The sequence below is a fragment of the Somniosus microcephalus genome, chromosome 2, assembly GCF_052327205.1.
Source record: "Somniosus microcephalus isolate GS21.2 chromosome 2, FLI_Smic_1.0, whole genome shotgun sequence".
NCBI classification, from domain to species: Eukaryota; Metazoa; Chordata; class Chondrichthyes; order Squaliformes; family Somniosidae; genus Somniosus; species Somniosus microcephalus.
Window position 1 is genome coordinate 98,803,819 of NC_140988.1, and position 17,048 is coordinate 98,820,866.

Below are 17,048 nucleotides of genomic sequence, written 5' to 3' on the forward strand. Positions count from 1 at the left end.
GCAGCACCAACATCCACACCAACCTTCTCCGCAATCAACTAATGTTGCACAGGACACAGGGCATCATCACCCGTGCACATTGCTGCCCGGGACACCAGCGATGGCCTCACCATGTCCAGATTAGCTTCACTTAACACTGTACACCATGGCTGCCACACGATGCACCAGGTTGGCACCAACCCACCAGCACCATAAAGCATCCCTACAATGTCCAAGCCATTCCTTTCACACTCACCATGGTGGGGGGTGGGGGGGCGGTTACCATTATGTCTCACCATTCACTGCAACTCGCTAAGACACTTTCAAAGGTGCACACGAATCTGTCCAAGAATGCAAAGTGTTGAAAATAAAGATTTCAATGTTTGACAGCACACTAACAGAAACTTTACATGAACATTGGCTAAAACACCCAAGTGCCCACCCTTGTGTGTTGTTAGTTGGTATGCTTGCAGTAGGATGAGGGCGAGTGTGAGTGGTGGCTAATGAGATGGGGAAGTGATAATGTAGATAGAGAAGGATGGGAGGAGGTGCAAGGTAAGTTGGTTTGAGTAAAGATGTGCAGGAGTAGGGTAGGGAAGGCAGAGTGATGGGGATGTGATGCGTGGCACAGCAGGATGAGGTTGAGCGTGGCATGGCAGTAACGTTTCGTGATCTACTGAGATCATTGAAAGGTTTGCGCCACTGCAGCCTGGTCCTCCTGATGACATCCCTGCTTGTGTCCTCCTGTGCAATGTGCAACCAGGCTGTGTTGGTGTCCTGGGGAGGTGTCTTCCGCCCATTGGAAGGGAAAAAAACCTGCCTGCTGTGACTCCCTCCATAAGCAGATGGAGTAATGGGAGAGCCTGGGTGCGGCCGTCCACCTTTGTGCAGTGCTTGTAAGTGTTTGCAGCACCTCAATGCTGCAAAATACTGACAGCAGAACTGTCAAAATCAGTTTGGATATGGCCCCTTTAAGGAAACTGGCTGATGACCCATCATCAAATGACGTCATCAGACCAGTTTCCTATTAATTGGCTGAGAACCTCACAGAGCGGGCTTAACAAGGGCTGTGGAATATCTTGTTGGAGACTGGGATCTAGACAGATGCAAGGTCCCCACACACCACCAACGTCGCCCGCCCCAGATCCGCGTGAGCTGTCTGCGCTTCAGTAAGGACGTCCTCACTTAAACCTGCCGCTTGCTGCAGCCACAACTGCAACCTCAGAGTAGGGCAGGGACCGCATTGCCAGCGGCTGTGAAGGTGACCGTGGCGATGAACTTTTATGCGCCTGGCTCCTTCCAGGCTGGAGCTGAAGATATTTGCAACATCTCGCAGTTTGCCGTCTATGGTTGTGTAAGGGAGCTCACTGAGGCTCTCTACTCAAAGAGAGCTGACTACATTTCATTCTCTCTTGTCAGAGACCAGCAGGTGGCGCGAGCACATGGCTTCGCAAGGATTGCAGGCTTCCCCATGATGCAGGGTTCCATTGACTGCACGCACGTCGCTGTGCAGGCGACACATGTCAACTCTGCCACTTACCGGAACTGAAAGGGATTCCTTTCCCTCAACGTCCAGCTGATATGCGACCACAGGCAGTGAATCATGCAGGTGAATGCTCGGTCATGATGCCTTCACTCTGCGGCAGTCCACTGTACCAACTGCACTTGAGCCACCATGACAGGCCAAAGAATGGCTACTGGACGGCAAGGGCTATCCGCTGATGACATGGCTGATGACTTCAGTGTGCAACCCACGCACACGTGCGCAGAAAGCAGACAATGAAAGCCATGCTGTCACACAAAATGTGATAGAGCAGATCATTAGCATGCTGAAACAATGCTTCCGCTGCATGGACCACTCTGGAGGAGCCCTTCAGTACTCGGCAGAGCCCGTGTCAAGATTCGTGGTGGTCTGCTGCATGCTGCACCACCTCGCCATGAGGGCACAGCCTTTGCTACCAGCTATATGGTGAGGAGCTGAGGAACAGCAGGAGGAGGAGGAGGGAGAGGAGGAGGAGGAAGAGGAAGGGAGGAAGCAACCCAGACAGCCCCTTTCTGGTCGGGCTGTATGTGAAGAACTCATCCGAGTGCGACACTGGTAACCGTAATGCTAATTTCCCATTCACCAACAGTCCCACTCCTTTCCTTCCCTCATTCATTGACCATCACAGTGTCTGTTTGGCCACAATGCAAAAATCAAAGCCTCCGCAAAATTAGCATTCCAAACCAAATTTATAAATCAAATCATGTCATATTGCATACAAATGTAAACTAGTCACCCTTCTGCTTTCCCTTAGTGCATGTCATCCATGTGCCTTTGCCTGTCCTAGTGCTCCTAAGTAGTGCTACCCCACTGCTATAGCATGGTTAGTGAAAGGCTGCTGACTTTTAGTGAAGAGACTGCAGATGGCCTTGCAGGATGACCTCAAGCAGCTCTGAGCCTAGAAGGCTCAGCTGCGGACGGCACCATCTCGGCATCGGCAGCAGCAGTCTGGGCTGGCTGGATGACCGGCAGCAGTAAGGGCACTGGTGGGGTGGCAAGGGTGGGAGGACAAATGCTGTTATCTGAGAGAGGACAGCAGATTTGTGCTCCATGGAGCCACTGCCACTTTCCCGGGGCAGCGCCTCAGAAATCCTAGTAATCTGTTGGAGGGCAGATTGCTGGACTGCTGTGACACCCTGCAAGCCCCTTTGAACACTGGAATCCATAGCCATGATGGCAGCAATGTGAGCTTGTATGGCTGCAAGCTGATCTTGCATGACAGCAGTCTGAGATTCCACTGTAGCACCCAGACGTTGGGTGGCTGCTGCTTGTGCTGCAATGCGCATCATTCACCAGACACTGCATCATGGTTGGGTCCACAAGTGTGCTAATGGAGTTGGCCACCAGTTCCATGTGGAAAGGATGGACTCCAAGCTCTGTGCAAAGCCCTGTGCTAAGTTGGTGCTGGACTCCTCCATGCTCCTTGACATTGTATGCAGGCTTTCTGACAGGTGTTCCAATGCACCAAGCATTTAATTGTGCATACCTATCAGCCTTCTTCTGTAGCCTGCCCCATCGAAGTCCTCATCTGAGTCTTCTGCAGCAGAACTCATGTGCAACCTCGCCCTCTGGCGGGCTGGCACCTGAGCTATCCATGCCCCTGCACTGGCTGCAGGCCACTTGTGCCCAGTGTCTCACAACCTGCAGATCCCACCTCTATGCTATCCTCTAAATTACGCGGAGTGTTAGTATCTGAGCTGGCGGCTGCGAGTGTGAAATCAAGTGACGGTGTGTCTTCATCATCACTGTCTTCTTGCTCTTCCACCACTGCCTGGGCAGTTTCTAGTTCTTGGGTATGTGTAAGGAGAAATGCACAATGGTTTCAGCCCCACCGCTGGCCACGGCCTCAGCAACAGGCAGAGTACTAGGCGCAGGCAAGTAGTGCAGGGGTCCCCTCTGGCCATCCCCCTCTCCAACAGATACACCACTTTGAGTAGTGTTGGGGGGGATGGCTTATCGGAGGAAGGCAGCAGCAGCCAACTTCCTGGCACCAGGGGTGGCTCTGCTGCACAGAATGGGAGGAAAAAGAGTGGTATAGCTATAGTAATAGGGGATTCAATTGTAAGGGGAATAGATAGGCGTTTCTGCGGCCGCAAACGAGACTCCAGGATGGTGTGTTGCCTCCCTGGTGAAAGGGTCAAGGATGGCTCCGAGCGGCTGCAGAACATCTTGGAAGGGGAGGGTGAACAGCCAGTTGTCGTGGTGCATATAGGCACCAACGATGTAGGTAAAAAGCGGGATGAGGTCCTAAAAGCGGAATATAGGGAGTTAGGAGGTAAATTAAAAAGCAGGACCTCAAAGGTAGTAATCTCAGGATTGCTACCAGTGCCACGTGCTAGTCAGAGTAGAAATAGAAGGATACTTCAGATGAATACATGGCTAGAGGAATGGTGCCAGGGGGAGGGATTCAAATTCCTGGGACATTGGAACCGGTTCTGGGGGAGGTGGGACCAGTTCAAACCGGACGGTCTGCACCTGGGCAGGGCTGGAACCGATGTCCTAGGGGGTTTGATTGCTAGTGCTGTGGGGGAGGGTTGAAACTAAAATGGAAGTGGGTTGGGAACCTGAGCAGGGAGACAGAGGATAGGGAAACAAGGATAAAAGCAAAAGACAGGAAGGAGAAAAACAAAAGTGGCAGTCAGAGAAATCAAGGGTTTAAATCAAACGTGGCCACAGTAAATAATAATTCTAATAGGTCTAAGAACGTTAAAAAAACAAGCCTGAAGGCTTTGTGCCTTAATGCGAGGAGCATTTGTAATAAGGTGGATGAATTGGCTGCGCAAATAGGGGTAAATGAATATGATTTGGTTGGGATTACGGAAACGTGGCTCAAGGATGGGCAAGACTGGGAACTCAACATCCAGGGGTATTCGATATTCAGGAAAGATAGGCAAAAAGGAAAGGGAGGTGGGGTAGCATTACTGGTTAAAGAAGGGATTAACACAATGGTAATGAAGGATATTAGCTCTGATGATGTGGAATCTGTATGGGTAGAATTGAGAAATACTAAGGGGAAAAAAACATTAGTGGGAGTGGTATATAGACCTCCAAACAGTAAGGCGGAGGTTGGGGATGGTATTAAAAGGGAAATTAAAGAAGCGTGCAATAAGGGCACAGCAGTCATCATGGGTGACTTTAATCTATATATAGATTGGGCTAACCAAATTAGTAACAATACTGTGGAGGAGGAATTCCTGGAGTGTTTACGGGATGGTTTCCTGGACCAATATGTCGAGGAACCAACCAGGGATCAGGCCATCTTAGACTGGGTATTATGTAACGAGAAAGGATTAATTAGCAATCTTGTTGTACGAGGCCCCTTGGGTCGGAGCGATCATAATATGATCGAATTCTTCATTAAGATGGAGAATGAAGTAGTTGACTCAGAAACTAGGGTCCTCAATTTAAATAAAGGAAACTATGATGGTCTGAGGAGCGAGTTGGGTAGGATTGATTGGGGAATGGCACTCATGCTTGACTAATCTACTGGAATTTTTTGAGGATGTAACTGGTAAAATAGATAAGGGAGAACCAGTGGATGTGGTATATTTGGACTTTCAGAAGGCTTTCGATAAGGTCCCGCATAAGAGATTAGCGTGCAAAATTAAGGCGCATTGGGATTGGGGGCAAGGTATTGACTTGGATAGAGAACTGGTTGGCGGACAGAAAGCAAAGAGTTGGAATAAACGGGTCGTTTTCCGAGTGGCAGGCAGTGACTAGTGGGGTGCTGCAAGGATCGGTCCTAGGACCCCAGCTGTTCACAATATATATTAATGATCTGGATGAGGGAATTGGATGTAATATCTCCAAATTTGCAGATGACACAAAGCTGGGTGGGAGGGTATGCTGTGAGGAGGATGTCATGAAACTCCAGTACAATTTGGACAGGTTAGGTGATGGGGCAGAAACATGGCAAATGCACTATAATGTGGATAAATGTGAGGTTATCCACTTTGGAGGCAAAAACAGGAAGGCAAATTATTATTTGAATGGCAATAGATTGGGTGAAGGGGAAGTGCAAAGAGACCTGGGTGTTCTTGTGCGCCAGTCGCTGAAGGTAAGCATGCAGGTGCAGCAGGCGGTTAAGAAGGCAAATGATATGTTGGACTTCGTAGCAAGAGGGTTCGAGTACAGGAATAAGGACGTCTTGCTACAGTTGTACAGGGCCTTGGTGAGACCGCACCTTGAGTATAGTGTGCAGTTTTGGTCGCCTTATCTGAGGAAGGACGTTCTTGCCATGGAAGGAGTGCAGCGAATATTCACCAGGCTGATACCTGGGATGGCAGGAATGACGTATGAGGAGAGATTGCGTCGATTGGGCTTATACTCACTGGAGTTTAGAAGATTGAGAGGGGATCTCACCGAAACTTATAAAATTCTGTCAGGCCTGGACAGACTAGATGCTAGAAGGATGTTCCCAATGGTCGGGGAGTCCAGAACCAGGGGTCATAGTCTAAGGATAAGGGGTAGGACTTTTAGGACTGAAATGAGGAGGAATTTCTTCACCCAAAGAGTGGTGAACCTGTGGAATTCTCTGCCACAGAGGGCAGTGGAGGCCAGTTCATTAAATATATTCAAGAAAGAGTTGGATATATTTCTTAAGGCTAAAGGGATCAAGGGATATGGGGAGAAGGCAGGGACAGGGTACTGAATTTGAATGATCAGCCATGATCTCATTGAATGGCGGAGCAGGCTCAAAGGGCCGAATGGCCTACTCCTGCTCCTATCTTCTATGTTTCTATGTTTCCCAATAATAGTCAGCACCATCTCCTCCGTGGGGGGTTAGGAGATGCAGACGTGCCTGTCCCCCGCCGCTTACCTCCTGCTGCCTCTCGTTGTGCGCCACCTGGTCCTGCAAGAGGGAAGTCTGTCAGTGAATGTCGTGCAATCTGTTTGGGTGATGTGGCTGTCATGGTTGAATAGCTGGCAGTGTGTGCAAGCTGTGAGATGTGGGTGTGAGGCTTGTAGCAGTGCTACGTGTGTGAGGGTGAGGTGAAGCTATGAATGTTAGGTATCAGTCCCAATTGATAGAGATTGTTGATAGGTAAGTGATGGGGTGTGGTGCATTGAGCAGTGGCTGAGGGCTAGTGGTGCATTTGGTAGGATATGGCATTTGAAGATGCATTCACTGACCTTGACCACTCGTGTGAGTTCACTGAACTTCTTGCAGCACTGCATCCAGGTCCTCAGACGAAGTTGGCATGCTGCCTGCGTTACATTGAATGGGCACGGGTTAATCGCGCATCGCTATCCCTGCACCTATTTTCGGGGGCTATTGAATTTAGCCCCGGTAGTCTCCTCAACCCTAAACTTTTGGCATTTTCAAAGTAATCTCAGTGGATGCTCCCTTGGCTCTAAAAGTTCTGGGTTTGACTTTACACAAAGCATTACAACTGTCCCATAATATCAGTAGACGTAGCCTGTAATACTGAGTTAACACAACTGTAAGGAAGGATATTAGCTCTGATGATGTGGAATCTGTATGGGTAGAACTGAGAAATACCAAGGGGCAGAAAATGTTAGTGGGAGTGGTATATAGACCTCCAAACAGTAATGCAGATGTTGGGGATGGCATTAAAAGGGAAATTAGAGAAGCATGCAAAAAGGGCACAGCAGTCATCATGGGTGACTTTAATCTACATATAGATTGGGCTAACCAAATTAGTAACAATACTGTGGAGGAGGAATTCATGGAGTGTTTACGGGATGGTTTCCTGGACCAATATGTCGAGGAACCAACCAGAGATCAGGCCATCTTAGACTGGGTATTTTGTAACAAGAAAAGATTAATTAGCAATCTTGTTGTACGAGGCCCCTTGGGTCGGAGCGATCATAATATGATTGAATTCTTCATTAAGATGGAGAATGAAGTAGTTGACTCAGAGACTAGGGTCCTGAATTTAAATAAAGGAAACTACGATGGTATGAGGCGCGAATTGGGTAGGATTCATTGGGGAATGTCACTCAAAGGGTTAACGGTGGATAGGCAATGGCAAACATTCAAAGACCGCATGGATGAACTACAGAATTTGTTCATCCCAGTTTGGCATAAAAATATAAGAAAAAAGGTGGGAAAATAGAATATGAGAGTAAGCTTGCAGGAAACATAAAAACTGACTGTAAAAGCTTTTATAGATATGTGAAGAGAAAAAGATTGGTGAAGTCAAGCATAGGTCCCTTGCAGTCAGAACCAGGGGAATTTATAATGGGGAACAAAGAAATGGCAGGCCAATTAAATACATATTTTGGTTCTGTCTTCACAAAGGAGGACACAAATAACCTCCCAGAAATGTCGGGGAACATAGAGTCTGATGAAAGGGAGGAACTGAAAGAAATCAGTATTTGTAGGGAAATGGTGTTAGGGAAATTGATGGGATTGAAGGCCAATAAATCCCCAGGGCCTGATAATCTACATCCTAGGGTACTTAAGCAAGTGGCCCTAGAAATAGTAGATGCATTGCTGATCATCTTCCAACATTCGATGGAATCTGGAACAGTACCCATGGATTGGAGGGTAGCTAATGTTACCCCACTATTCAAAAAAGGTGGTAGAGGGAAAACGGGGAATTACAGACCGGTAAGCCTGACATCGGTAGTGCGGAAAATGCTAGAGTCCATTATAAAAGATGTAATAGCAGAGCACTTGGAAAACAGTGACAGGATCGGACAAAGTTAACATGGATTTACAAAAGGTAAATCGTGCTTGACTAATCTACAGGAATTTTTTGAGGATGTAACTAGTAAAATAGATAAGGGAGAACCAGTGGATGTGGTGTATTTGGACTTTCAGAAGGCTTTCGATAAGGTCACACATAAGAGATTAGCGTGTAAAGTTAAGGCACATGGGATTGGGGGCAAGGTATTGACTTGGATAGAGAACTGGTTGGCAGGTAGAAAGCAAAGAGTTGGAATAAACGGGTCTTTTTCCGAGTGGCAGGCAGTGACTAGTGGGGTACCGCAGGGATCGGTCCTTGGACCCCAGCTATTCACAATATATATTAATGATCTAGACAAGGGAACTAGATGTAATATCTCCAAATTTGCAGACGACACAAAGCTGGGTGGGCGTGTGTGCTGTGAGGAGGATGCCGAGAAACTCCAGGATGATTTGGACAGGTTGGGTGATTGGGCAGAAGCATGGCAGATGCAATATAACATGGATAAATGTGAGGTTATCCACTTTGGTGGCAAAAACAGGAAGGCAGATTATTATCTGAATGGCAATAGATTGGGAGAAGGGGAAGTGCAACGAGACCTGGGTGTTCTTGTGCACCAGTCGCTGAAGGTAAGCATGCAGGTGCAGCAGGCGGTTAAGAAGGCAAATGGTATGTTGGCCTTCATAGCGAGAGGGTTTGAGTACAGGAACAAGGATGTCTTGCTGCAGTTGTACAGGGCCTTGGTGAGACCACATCTTGAGTATTGTGTACAGTTTTGGTCGCCTTATTTGAGGAAGGATATTCTTGCCATGGAAGGAGTTCAGCGAAGATTCACCAGGCTGATACCTGGGATGGCAGGAATGACGTATGAGGAGAGATTGGGTCGATTGAGCTTGTACTCGCTGGAGTTTAGAAGAATGAGAGGGGATCTCATTGAAATTGATAAAATTCTGGCAGGACTGGACAGACTAGATGCAGGGAGGATGTTCCCGATGGTCGGGGAATCCAGAACCAGGGGTCACAGTCTAAGGATAAGGGGTAGGCCTTTTAGGACAGAAATGAGGAGGAATTTCTTCACCCAGAGAGTGGTGAACCTGTGGAATTCTCTACCACAGAAGGCAGTAGAGGCGATTTCATTAAATATATTCAAGAAGGAGTTGGATATATTTCTTAAGGCTGAAGGGATCAAGGGGTATGGGGAGAAAGCAGGGACCGGGTACTGAACTCGGATGATCAGCCATGATCGCATTGAATGGCGGAGCAGGCTTGAGGGGCCGAATGGCCTACTCCTGCTCCTATCTTCTATGTTTCTATGTTTCTATTGCCAACACCTGGAGCATAACCTGATCTGCTCGCATCTTTCAGCTATTCAGTAACTAGGTTAAATCTGAATTTTGTTGTCTGTTACACATACCACTGTTTAAAGGTTTTAAGATATTAGAAATTAATGACATACCCAGACTATGCAATGTATTTTTTTTACTTAAATGCAGGCAATAATTGTTTTAAAGAATTTACTTAAATGCATAGGTTAGCTCCCAGACTGCATAAAGGCTTAGCAATGCTGCGGAACGATTTTTTATTTTACTCTTCCTATCAACTGTGACGATATTTAGTGCTCCCACATCAGTTACAGTGAAGGTTGCAGGCAGTGATAAGTGGCAAGTTCAACTTCCAACTGAGAGGAGCATTCTCAGTGCATCCACAGGTGTCATTTCCATTATCCAGACTTTTCGTCCAGACCTCCTGGAGCTAAAAATGTCAGGATAAGAGCAGGTTGCCTTTGCAGACCTGTTCCTGTGGTGAATGGCAAATATTATTTGTTTCGTATTTCTTAACCGCCATGAGGTGGAGATAATCCTTTTATGAACCCAGCTCTTGGATTGAATTGAACGCTGGTCTTAAGAGATGAAAAGATGTGCCTTACTCTACCTCCTTGGGCCAGTGCCTCACCACTCACTTCTTTATTTAAGAAGCAAAAGAAAAACGTAGAATAGGTAAAGCATCTGTGAATTTTTTGAAATGTTAGCTGAGAAAAGCGTTACCTCTTGCCTTTGATCAGTGGACACTAAAATAAAATCAACTCATATTGAATAGTCGTTAGGCAGCCTTCTTACAAATCTACAAACTCCAAAGAGGGTCCGTGGTGCTTCCTCACAGGGAAATAGAATAATTTGGTGTGGCGGACAGTCCAGGCCACTCTCGTGCACATCCTGGTGGCTGAATCAAAAGTGGAATTGGTAGGGGTCTGGGAGCGTATCATCTCCCAGCCAAAGAATGGTGTACAGCATGAGAGGAAGTTCAGAAAAAAGTAGGGAAACGTAAAATAGGTATAATTTGCTTACCGTCTTTCATATGTTTCAATATCCATTTTTCTTTCAACTTCATGTAGGATCTTTTCCATGAGCAATTTGTTTTGCCGTGCCTTCATTTCAATGTTTTTTGGTCGGTTATAAATGGCAAAGAGTTTCTTCATGTACAATTGCTGCTGCCTATAAGGGAAAGAATTAAAAATGGAAGCCAAAGGATTAAAGGAATGACACTATCACTGGGTCAAAACCTTGGAACTCCCTCCCTAACAGCACTGTGAGAGTACCTTCACCACACTGACTGCAGCAGTTCAAGAAGGTGGCTCACCACCACCTTCTCAAGGGCAACTAGGGATGGGCAATAAATGCTGACCTTGTGGCCAGAACTTCGGGTCCCACGGGTGAGTACGCGCTGGGTACTCACGCGTAGGCCCAACGAAAGTGCTGGTTTCGTGCATGCACTGCGCATGCGCGGGAAACCGGAACTTCCGTTCCCTTAAAGGAAGGGGTTCACAGGTCGAACGCGTGCGCCGGAGAGGCAGCGCGTACGCCTGGAACTTCCGTTTTTTTTGCAGGATTTTCCAGGAGGGTAAGTCTCCAGCAGCTATGCTTATAAAAAGCAGTCACAAGGCCTGCTTTTAACAAGGTAAGTGGTGAATTAAGTAAAATTAAAACATTTTTTCCACAGGTTTATTATTTTTAAATATTTTAAAGAAAGGTAAGTTTATTTTTAGCCCTGTTAGAAACGGTAATTAATTTTTTCAAAAATTTAAATTATTGTTTAAAATAGTTATTTTATGTAATTTATAGTTATTTTAAAAATATGATTAAAAAAAAAAATTATTTGAAGTTTTAGTTACATTTTGGGGCTGAATTGTATTCATAGATTTGACAGGTTTTCCTGTCAAATCTATGAATACAGATTCCCTGCTACCATTGGCTCTCCATGGCCCACGTGATCCCAGGGGATGCTTCGAACTAACTGCGCCCCGGGGTACGCAAGCACTGCGCTGTTATGGCACCTGTACACGTATGGCCGTGCCTTCACCCTGCGAACCGATCACCAGGCTCTCAATGCCCTGCTGTCGACATCCGGCACGGGCCACAGACCACTGCGTCTACACCGCTGGTCTGACCGCCTCTGCCAATACAATTTCAGTCTCCAGTTCACACCAGGACGTGACAATGTTGTTGCAGATCTGCTCTCCCGCACTGTCTCTGCCCCAGCCCCACTCGTCGGGTCTGAACAAGTGGAACAGGATAGCATCCAGATGCTGCACACGCCTCTCCAAACTACAGTCTCTCTCCAGGCGCTCAAAGAGGCCTCTGAACAGGATCCGGCCCTCTCCCAGCTGTGCACCTTCATCAGAGATGGCTGGCCTCGCAAGGTGCCTGAGGAACTGTCTGCCTACTCCAGAGTTAAAGAGGAGCTCTCCTGCTGGAATGACTCCTGTGTTGCACGTGGGCTCTGCACTGTGGTCCCAGCACTGTGGTCCCAAGTGCCCTTCGTGCGCGTGTTTTATCCATGGCGCATGAGGGCCACTTGGGCATAGTGAAGCTCAAACAACGATGCCGAGACCTAGTGTGGTGGCTGGGTATCGACAGGGAAATCGAGGCCCTGGTCAAGGACTGTGCAGCCTGCCTTGTAAGTGGCAAGACTGGCCACCAAGCTCCCCCACCCCTGCAACCCCTTGCCTGGCCCTCTCAACCCTGGGAGCACCTGCAGCTGGACGTCTGCGGGGAGATCCATGGTGTCCCCCACCATCAACGGTTCCTAGTGGTGACCTATGACCTGCACTCAAAATGGCCAGAGGTCACTGCCGTGGGCTCCGTTACCTCTCGGGTCATCATTGATATCCTTGAGTCCCTCTTCTCCCGCTGGGGGCATCCAAAGGCCATCACCACAGACAATGGCCCCCAAATGGTCTCTTCGGAACGCTCCTCTTACCTTGAGAGCAAGGGCATCCATCACATTCGCACAGCGTACTACCACCCCGAGTTAAATGGGGGGGGTGGAGCGTTTTAACCAGACACTGAAAAATGGCCTCAGAGCGCACCTATCCCAGGGGTGTGCGTTTGACAAGGCCCTCCTCCACACACTGCTGCACCTCAGAGCCTCCCAGCATTCCACTACAGGGGTCCCACCCGCATCCCTCATGCTAGGCCGTGAGCTCATGCTGCCCCTTGGCAGGCTCCGCCCCTCGCTAGCTCAGAGCCCTGCTCCACCGGCTCAAGCCACAGTCGCTAGACAGCAGGAGAAGATGAAACTCTGCTTCAACCAGTCGAAGAGGGCCAAGGCGCCCAACATCTCAGTCTCCGATTGGGTCAGAGTCCGCAGGCCTCACCGCAATAATAAGATGGCGTCATTCTGGTCCTCCCCTCTCCAAATCAGCCGCCAACTTGGACCAGCCATTTTCTGCCTCACTGACGGCTCTCGGTGGCATGCCAGCCGCCTTCGGAAGGTGCCAGCACCCCCTGATGTGGGATTATATGGACCTAACCCCCAAGCCTTACCCCCAGAGTGGTGGGATGCACATGTGCTCAGCCAGCCAACCCTCAAGCAGATGTTGTGCCTCAGCCTGCTCCTCACCAGTCCACACCTCGGCCTGTTCGTACACGTTCTCGCCCTGGCCACCTACAGGACTTTGTCACTACATTTCATGTTTGAAATTCTGTGAGGGGGGAGGAAATGTTATATCTGACATTTGGTGATAGGTACTCGATTGCCTTGGCCTGAGCACATGGAGTTTGATGGTGCTGTGTGTGATGAAATATGCCATTCATCAGGCACTGTATTCTCTGTGTTTAGTTTAGTTTCAGTTTCATTTCCTTACCTGTATTGTATTGTGTGTAGGGCTCCGCCCATACCTGGCCCCTACTTAAGCAGGCCCAGCGTGTCTCACATCCAGTACAGCAGATCTCTGGATGAGAGACACTACTCCAATGTGTATTACTTTCTGAGTTAATAAAAGCCTTGCTTTGCTCCGTTAACGTTGAGTCTCGGATTCATTGAGGCACATCAATTTTATTAACTCAATTTTCAACGCAATGGACCAACTCTTGAAACCCGAACGTTTGGATTTGGACCCGCATGCTTCGGACGCATCGGCACGATTCGGACACTGGTTTAAGTGTATGGAATTCTTCCTGGACAATTCCGCAGCCATCACAGGCGCTACGGCCGCTGAAAGTATGAAACTCGGAATCCTGCGGAATTGGGTAAGCCACCGGGTTTACCCCCTCATCCAAGACGCCGACACGTACCCGGCCGCCTGCGACATCCTAAAGGCGCATTACCAGCAGCCTACGAACGAGGTGTACGCTAGGCATCTGCTCGCTACTCGCACACAGCGACCTGGGGAATCGCTGGATGAGTTCCTAGTCACCCTGAAAATGCTTGGCAAAGACTGCAAGTGCCAAGATGTAAAAGCCGCAGTGTACACTGACGAGCTTGTTCGTGATGCCTTTATCGCAGGCTTCAGCTCCACTTACATCCGGCAGAGACTACTGGAAAAAACGGGATTGGAACTGAAATAGGCTGTGGACACAGCGCAATCCCTGGATGTGGCCCAGAGAAACTCGGACGCCTGCTCTTCGGCACGCGCCGCCCATGCCGCCACGTGTGCACCAAGGGCGCCGCCATCTTGGAAGGCATCTTCCCCGCCCGGCAGCCCGACACCGTCGGGGCCCCGCTCTCCCCCCAGAAGCCCTACGACAGCCGCGACGCGTCGGGGCCCCAACTGCTACTTCTGCGGGCAGCCGAAGCACATCAGAAACCTGTGCCCGGCGAAAGGCACCACCTGCTTTAAGTGCGGTAAGAAGGGGCACTTTGGGAAGGTGTGCAGAGGGAAACCCGCTGGAAAACCCGCCAACGCCGCGTGTGCGCCGTGGGAGCGGCCATCTTGGACGCCATCTTGCCCGACCTCGTGGGGTCCGCCATCTTGTGAGCAGGCAGCGTGGACGCCATCTTGTCTCGATCAGGGCCCTACAGTAGCATCGGTCACAGTGGACCAGACCAGACCGCACCCGCTATCCAAATCAATGGTGGACATCGAGGTAGACGGGTGCGGGGTTAAATGTTTATTTGACAGTGGAAGCACGGAGAGTTTTATCCACCCGGAACTAGCACAACAACTCTTTCTAACGGTGGTCCATGCTCGGGGCACCATCTCTATGGCTGATAAAACCCAGACATCGACCGTTATGGGTTACTGCGCGGTACAATTGTCGGTTAACGGAACTGTATACGATAATTTTAAATTACTAATCATGAAGAATCTATGTGCGAGCGTGATCTTGAGCCTGGATTTCCAGTGCCACCACCAAAGCATCACGCTCAATTACGGTGGGTCCCAGCCACCCCTCACAGTGTGCGGTCTGGCTACCCTGAAGGTAAAGCCGCCTTCGCTATTCGCGAACCTTACTCCCAACTGCCGGCCAATAGCGACCAAAAGCAGGAGGTACAGCTGGGAGGACAGGCGGTTTATCGCGACCGAGGTAGACAGGCTCCTGAAGGAGCGCATTATCGAATGCAGCAACAGCCCGTGGCGCGCCCAAGTGGTGGTGGTGAGGGGTAGCGAGAAGAAGCGGATGGTGATAGATTATAGCCAGACGGTTAATCTATACACCCAGCTAGATGCCTACCCGCTACCCCGCATATCCGAGATGGTGAACCAAATCGCCCAATACCGGGTGTTCTCCACCATCGACCTCAAGTCAGCGTACCACCAGCTCCCTATCAGACCAGAGGACCGCCCGTACACCACCTTCGAGGCGAACGGACGCCTCTACCAATTCCTCAGAGTCCCCTTTGGGGTGACGAACGGGGTCTCGGTCTTCCAGAGGGAGATGAACCGCATGGTCGATGACCACCACTTGCAGGCAACCTTCCCCTACCTCGACAACGTCACCATCTGCGGTCACAACCAGCAGGATCACGACTCGAACCTCGAGAGGTTCCTGAAAACCGCACAAAAACTCAACCTCACTTACAACGAGGACAAGTGCGTTTTCAACACTACGCGCCTCTGCATACTAGGCAGCATGGTGGAGAATGGGGAAATCGGACCAGACCCCGACCGATTGCGCCCCCTATGGGAGCTGCCCCTGCCCAACACTCCCAAAGCCCTGAAAAGGTGCCTGGGGTTATTTTCTTATTATGTCCAATGGGTCCCCAACTACTCCGACAAAGCCCGCCCCCTCTTGAAAGCATCCTCTTTTCCGCTCTCTGCTGAGGCCCACGCCGCCTTCAAAAGCATTAAGCAGGATATTGAACGGGCCACGCTACAGGCAGTGGACGAGAACATTCCCTTTCAAGTGGAAAGTGATGCGTCTGACTTTGCCTTGGCGGCCACCCTCAACCAGGCGGGGCGGCCCGTAGCTTTCTTCTCGAGGACCCTCCAAGGGCCCGAGATCAGACACTCCTCCGTGGAAAAGGAGGCCCAAGCCATCGTGGAGGCAGTGCGCCACTGGCGCCACTACCTAGCCGGCAAACGCTTCACCCTACTTACCAACCAGCGGTCGGTAGCGTTTATGTTCAATAATAAACAGAGGGGGAAGATTAAAAATGATAAGATTCTTAGGTGGCGGATCGAGCTCTCCACCTTCGAGTATGACATCATTTACCGGCCAGGGGCCCTTAACGAATCCCCCGACGCCCTCTCACGAGGGATGTGTGCCAGCGCCACCGGGGATCGGCTACAGACCCTCCACAACGACCTCTGCCACCCAGGGGTCACACGCCTGTTCCACTTCATAAAGTCCCGCAACTTACCCTACTCGATTGAGGAAGTTCGGTCTCTGACCAGGAACTGCCGCACTTGCGCTGAGTGCAAGCCTCGGTTCTACCGCCCAGATAGAGCCCACTTAATCAAAGCTACACGGCCCTTTGAGCGGCTCAGCTTAGATTTCAAGGGCCCCCTCCCGTCAGTCGACCGCAATGTTTACTTCCTGAACATTGTGGACGAATACTCCCGTTTCCCATTCGCCTTCCCCTGCCCAGACATGACCAGCGCCACGGTCATTAAATGCCTCAACAGCCTGTTCTGCCTGTTCGGTATGCCGAGCTACATCCATACGGATAGGGGGGCGTCCTTCATGAGTGAAGAGCTACGCCAGTACATGCTGTCCAGGGGGATCGCCACGAGCCGTACCACCAGCTTCAACCCCCAGGGTAACGGCCAGGTGGAGCGAGAGAACGGGACAGTATTGAAAGCAGTCACTCTAGCTCTAAGGACCAAGGGCCTCCCTATCTCCCACTGGCAGGAAGTCCTCCCAGATGTGCTCCATTCGATACAGTCGCTATTGTGTACTGCCACTAATGCCACGCCTCATGAACGAATGTTTGTCTTTCCCCGGAAATCCACCTCAGGCGTATCCATGCCGTCATGGCTCTCCACCCCAGGTCCGGTATTTGTACGAAGGCATGTGAGGGGCCACAAGACGGATCCTCTCGTGGAGTCAGTGCACCTACTCCACGCCAACCCCCAATACGCATATGTCCGACACGCCGACGGAAGGGAGGACACCGTGTCCATAAAAGACGTCGCCCCAGCCGGTCAT

General features: G+C 49.8%; 1 pseudogene across 1 annotated transcript in view; it reads right to left on the minus strand.

Moving 5' to 3' along the window:
• Positions 1-17,048, minus strand: part of LOC147122828 (uncharacterized) — a 1,078,287-nt pseudogene that overhangs the window by 343,553 nt on the left and 717,686 nt on the right. The window contains exon 15 of the transcript XR_015080342.1: positions 10,524-10,670. The product of XR_015080342.1 is annotated as an uncharacterized LOC147122828 (transcript). The remainder of the gene's footprint in view (positions 1-10,523; positions 10,671-17,048) is intronic.